This window comes from Branchiostoma floridae, chromosome 1 (genome assembly GCF_000003815.2).
Source record: "Branchiostoma floridae strain S238N-H82 chromosome 1, Bfl_VNyyK, whole genome shotgun sequence".
Classification (NCBI taxonomy): domain Eukaryota; kingdom Metazoa; phylum Chordata; class Leptocardii; order Amphioxiformes; family Branchiostomatidae; genus Branchiostoma; species Branchiostoma floridae.
Window position 1 is genome coordinate 14387808 of NC_049979.1, and position 6008 is coordinate 14393815.

The following is a 6008-nucleotide window of genomic DNA, read 5'->3' on the forward strand; positions in this document are numbered from 1 at the left end:
GATGTATGTTGAACTTTCTGTCCTTCCCAACATATTCCTGTAGTGTTTTCGATACGTATCTACATCAATGACAATGTAAAAATCGTTGCAGCAGACTGAGTAGAGGTTGTCACACGCCGAACCAAGAATAGCCGATCTGCTGGGCCTCTGAGAAAGTATGACCTGGTGAAAAGTCTAATTTCCGGTCATCAGTAGATCCGGGTGGGTGATCTACCTGGTTTGTCCGTCCCAATTACCCGGGATTGGGGAATCGATTTTGAGGCGAGAGTCTGAAAGGGAGAGTTTCTTCACCACAGCGGTACGGACCTGCATAGCAAAGATGTTATCGACTTCTTGATAATTTTAAACTGGTCTAACAAATGACGATGTCTTTACGTTCTGATGATATGAACCGCCCAGATCGTTATCTACCTGTCAGAGCTTGCAAACTCCCAGTTTCAAATACCTGTGATGCAAGAAACATAGAAATCAATTCTTCGTCTTCTTAATGGCCCTTGAAGAGCATAAATCATTATTAACGTAAATGCACGCTCAGTACTAGTACCATGCGTATCAACCAGTCATCGTGGCGTATTGTTGCTATCTTTCTTATTCCATAATCTAACAAGTTTGAGTTATGCAGCTGCGGCTTAAGTGTGAGGAGTTGTTTGGTGGAATATATCCAGGCTGTGACGCGCCGCAGGGCACTAATGTGTAAGTGACAAACACAGAGAGAGGCGAGAGAATACAACTGTCACATCTCCGTATTCCCCACAGAACCACTGATAATTGCACCTTTCTTATGGGAGAATATGCTGGGTGTTTGACTGACAAAGTTGCTCTCAGAATTCGGCATAGCAATTTGATCCATTGCGGTTATGACGTCACACGTGACAATCTAATGTGAACTACACAAGTATTCTTGACGTTCCTGCAACTTACATAGACTCATAGCAGACCTTGTGGTCTGAGGTTTTATACTTGTATTGCCATTATCAGCAGATGCTGTTCCTTTTTTTACTTCTATGGGATTTTGAGAGCAAATGCTTTATTGTTGTTTTATCGTTTTATTCTAATGCTGTAGAAATTGGTAGCCATCAGCACACAGGAACAATAAAAACATTATGACAAGAAAACAGTAATATAAAAACGTCAGTTATAGAAGTGTATGCTATAAAGACTACACCTTTTACCACGCTTGATAACATAGCTATCCGCAAGACAGAGAGAGGGGCAAGAAAGTACAGCTTCGACATTTTCCTATCCTCTACTGATTCCGTGATAATTACGTCTGGAAGAAGAAAACAGTTTGATGGGCACTGATTCCAATCACGGTAACACGGGAGGGCGTTTGTCGTGCGTAGTCGCGCCCGGGCGTAAATCCGGACCTTTAATGAGATATTGAAGACGTACTAATGACGGCGTGGACCACTCAGGATGCACGCATGGCGTCCCAACTTGTGACAATGAAAATATCGTCTGTCAAATCCATGCTGATGAGTACTTCATAATGATAATCCACCGGTCGTGACGGATCAACTCATGAAAGGCACAGTTTCAGTCGTGACTGCCATTAGTCCATAGATTAATGTCAAATGAATACGTTCTGCTGTGTTTTCGTGCAAATAACCTTTGGCACTCGTCACTTATCATCATTCATCTATAACTGTTTGCTTTAGTCTGTTATGTTTTGTTTTGTTTTGTTTTGTTTTGCTAAGTAGTGGTTTAACATACGTCCAGCTTGATGCTCGCGCTTGTACCTGTCCTTGGTGCTGAAGTTACTTTTCTTTAACACCAGCTCCTTTGATATGATGTTATGACTTTATGCTAGAGTTCTATAGGACATAGATTCAAATGCCGTGATGTAGAAAGAGCATGATTTTCGTGACGACACGCGAAACGTCCAGTAAAAAGATGTAACGATAGGATTCCTGAGGAATTTGAAAATGACTTTCTACATGGAAACTGGCTGGCGTTCCTCCATGCTATAGATATATCCGTGTCTTGTGGCAGTACATAACTTACCCTTACATCTGTGGAGGTTTGTCATCCTTAGGATCTAGGAAAACATATTGTATCGGGTACATAAGTTATCAAATCTTTATTAGAACCCATCTTTGCGGTGATTTTGGTATGCATGGCGCCGTCAGGCATAAGATGTGTGTGGAGTTTCTAATAATCATCTAAAATCACTCAAATCATATACCTTGATGCTTTGAAGAAGAGCTTCTAATCAACTTACTTTCTTCCCGCACTGCTCTCGTCGCGCTTATGTCTTATTTCCTCTCCTCTTCTGCTAATATCAGGGCTATAAAGGACAAAGTAATATATCGCTCCTCATGTTATATCTGTGTAGATGTCCCAAATTTGATTTGGTCTCAACTACTGACAGCCCAAATATCGATTATGCTAGAGCTGATTGAATTAGATGGTTATGAGAAATGATGAAGTACATGTTTATAACATTACTTTTACTTCTGATAGGGCCTTGATGGAAGTGTATCGAGCAATGCCATTATATCACGCTTACTAGTTACGTGTGCATTTTCCTCTTATCGTCTAATGCCGACAGAAATGGGAACGGGTCGGACAACGGAGCAATGTTATTTCAGCCTATCTGTCTTGAATTGTATGATAACGTCACCTTTAATGTGTCAATTTCCGAGAAAATGGAAGTGCGTCGAACCAGTGTGACACTGTGATGAAATTTTATAGCATCTACTATACAACTGCAAATACGATGATATAGATTTCGCTCTCACTCTATTTCTCAGAAAATTCAAGTGCATCATACGTACCCCTGTCGAATTTAATTTTGTCCTGTATGTTTCTAAATTGTAAAGACAGTTGCTCCTGTAACACAGGCATTCGGAAGTACTGTGGCAAAGGTGAAGATTGCCAATCGGGCAGGTCGCGCCACTAGTGAGGCTGTTTTGTACCGGTTAAATAATAACGGGACATTTTCTATACATTTTACCCACCGACCCCTATATAAAAGTTACAACCGGCATTGATCTCATCTGGACATGATGTCTACAATTTCAAAACGTTAATAACTGTTTCTGATCATTCCCAAGGGCGAGAATCCCCAAGCACCCCGCACCTACTATACTATAGTTGCGTTGTGTTGTGTTGATTAGTTGAAGATTTATGAGTGTACTTCCCGTGGTTTGGTTTAGTCGCTTTTTACTTGAGTTAGTACGGAGCCTTTAATGTGATTACCAAACAGATACCTTGACTTGAGAAAAGCCACGCGATTTGAGACGATTCGCTCCATGTATCAGTTTGTATCTTTTTATTCCATCTTTAGAACTGCATATCGTCTATCAATATGTGCAAACATAAAATGATGAACCAAATGATACTTACTGCACAATATACAAGGATTTTAAGTGCCAGTTAAGTCGATCTGAGTCCCAAATCACAGCATTCCACCCAAACGAACGATCTCGCCGACAGTTTACGGCACGTTTGAGACGCGGTATTTCCAAACAAGATGAACGTAAAGCACTGTCCGCCGCGGGTTCCCGAGGAACGCCAAAGTTGTAAACCATCCCGGCATGCCTGGTTTAATGGGCACTGGGCGATGAAAGGAGAAAAGCTGGAGGCTAAATGTGAGATCGTTTGTGACGACAAACTGAGGAGTTTGTTACTTCAGATCGTAGTGGGAAGAAATGATCAACTCAAGGGACGTTAATGATATTGTAAGTCTAACTTGTACGTGTACCTGAAAAAACAGTAGTCTGACCTGTACTCCCCCGGTAAGATAAATTTAGATAAGATGAAAAGAAGTTGGGACAAAAGAACTTCACGTCAGCATTGACGCGTCGTTGACTGGCATGAAAGCCCATTTGTGTTGGTGCCTACCATGGTAACGCAGCTCTAACTGTGTCTCTTCATCGGGTTCAAATGACCAGGTTAGAAGTTTAAACCTGATGAAGGTCGCAGCTGAAGATACGTTGTGTTGAAAGGAACGGCTTGATCATATGGAGTCAACCTATGAACAGTTTACCTGAATAAGCCAGCATCATGTTGACCTAAACATTTATTTTTCATGCAATACGCATCACACTTGACTTAACTCTGCCTACGTTTTAAACCATTTAATTGTAAAATATACTTTGACTTTCTATTTTTTTTATTTTACTGAATTCTGGACTGCCCAACCCCAATTCTGCAATTCATCATTGTATCCGTATTCGACATTATCCGTTTCGACTTCTTTATTTTCAGTGGTGAAGATAATATCAACAAGTGACCGTAGGTAACAAACTCTGTGACCTAATTATGGTTTATGTTGGTTGTGATGTTTTCCGTGGTGTATGACTCGGTGTTTATGTATATGAATATTATGATCAGTGGGAGTCTGCGAAAACTAACACTGGTCCAGCATTCATGTGTAGAAACGAGCTGTTGATATGGTACGTGCTAGTGCACGTACCTGTTCCGTGGTGTAGTGCTACAAATCGTTAAGAGTTTCCCAACGTCTGCTTGGAAATAGTCACAATGTCACCACCCTATATCTGCTTGACTTGCATGTCAAGCTCTGGATAGGGACATGGGCCATGTACCCATAACCGCCTCTGTCCTCGTACATATTCTGGCCCCTTATCGCTAAGTCTGCGTCTGCATACCCTACACCTGAGGGAGCCTAGCTTCACTGGGTTAAAATTGTGTGTTCACGTTAGTGTCTGCTTATTCCCGAGTTGTTGACAAAACCTTATCGCAGAGTTCATCTCCAACAGCTGTTCTGGAATATACTTTCCTGTGTGGCTCATTGAGAACCGACTTTTATGTTCCTTTAATGACCCCTGTCAATCAAATGCCTACTTTTCCCTACCCTGGAGGCCATCCGGGATAGGGTAGCGATAACTCCTTCTTCGGGCTTAAACTCCCCCGGAGTGATAATGTGAGATTGTCGGGCTGACTGCCTTGGCTCCCCGACAAAACATGCTAACAAACCTCGCTAGCTACCCGGTCCTGTCTGGCTCCCAGGGTAACTTTTCCCGGGTACGAGGTAGCACAGCTGTTGTCAATTTCCGACGAGGCCAACATCTGCTTGACGGTATCAAATAACTACAACCTTAAGTTAAGGCACAATCATAAGGAAGACCTGAACCACTATACCGGACGGCGTAGGGGTGAAAACTGAAATTATTACATCCATAATAAAAACAGCTACGGCGAAAAAAAAACAACGTGCATCATTTCCTAACCGAGTACAGACGACATGCCAATCCACATGCGATTGCGGCATACGGAACATAGAGATATAGGTGCGAACACCCAACGCACAGAGTGATTACAATACTCTGTTACTGGAGGTTACCCTCCAGTGTCACAGAGTAACAACTGCTTGGTTTCTTTACTACTGTGTCTTGTACCTTTTTCTGTTAATTGATAGCAAAATAAAGAGCGAAAAGTCTGGTGGCAGTCGTTGTAGAGCATGTAGTATTACTTCAAACGTAATTACGTAACTTCTGAGCACCACTTTTCAGATTCCATGAAAATTCAAAGGCCAGCCCGTATGCGGCATGTCTGTGGTATTAGTTGGTAATGTCGAGGCCGTTCATCAAGAGGCCTTGTTGAATATGCCGCTGGTGAATTGCTGCACTTCAAAGTGTGTAAAAGGCGCTTTGAAGTTGAGGTAGGATTAGATCCCTTTTCCACACTGCTCATCACAGACAGATGGCAAAAGTTACAATACAGAGTTAGCTTTTACACCAGAGAAGACACATGCTATATTGTTCAACTTCTACACTACTTGTTTGTCCCCTTTCACCTGCAATTAGCCCTCTGGTAAGAATTTGCAATAAATTTAAGTTTTTGTCAAGACCACATTGACAAAATTCCATCACAACATCTCAAGATTTACACGTTTTAACCATGATAATTTCTTCGTCTGAATAGCCATTTGGCCCTCGTTTATGTTTAGTGACACAGGCATTTTGACGGTAAAGAATCGATGGAAGAATACCGGTAGAATACAGAAAACGTCATTTGTATCCTAACGTCTGCTCGGAGATTCG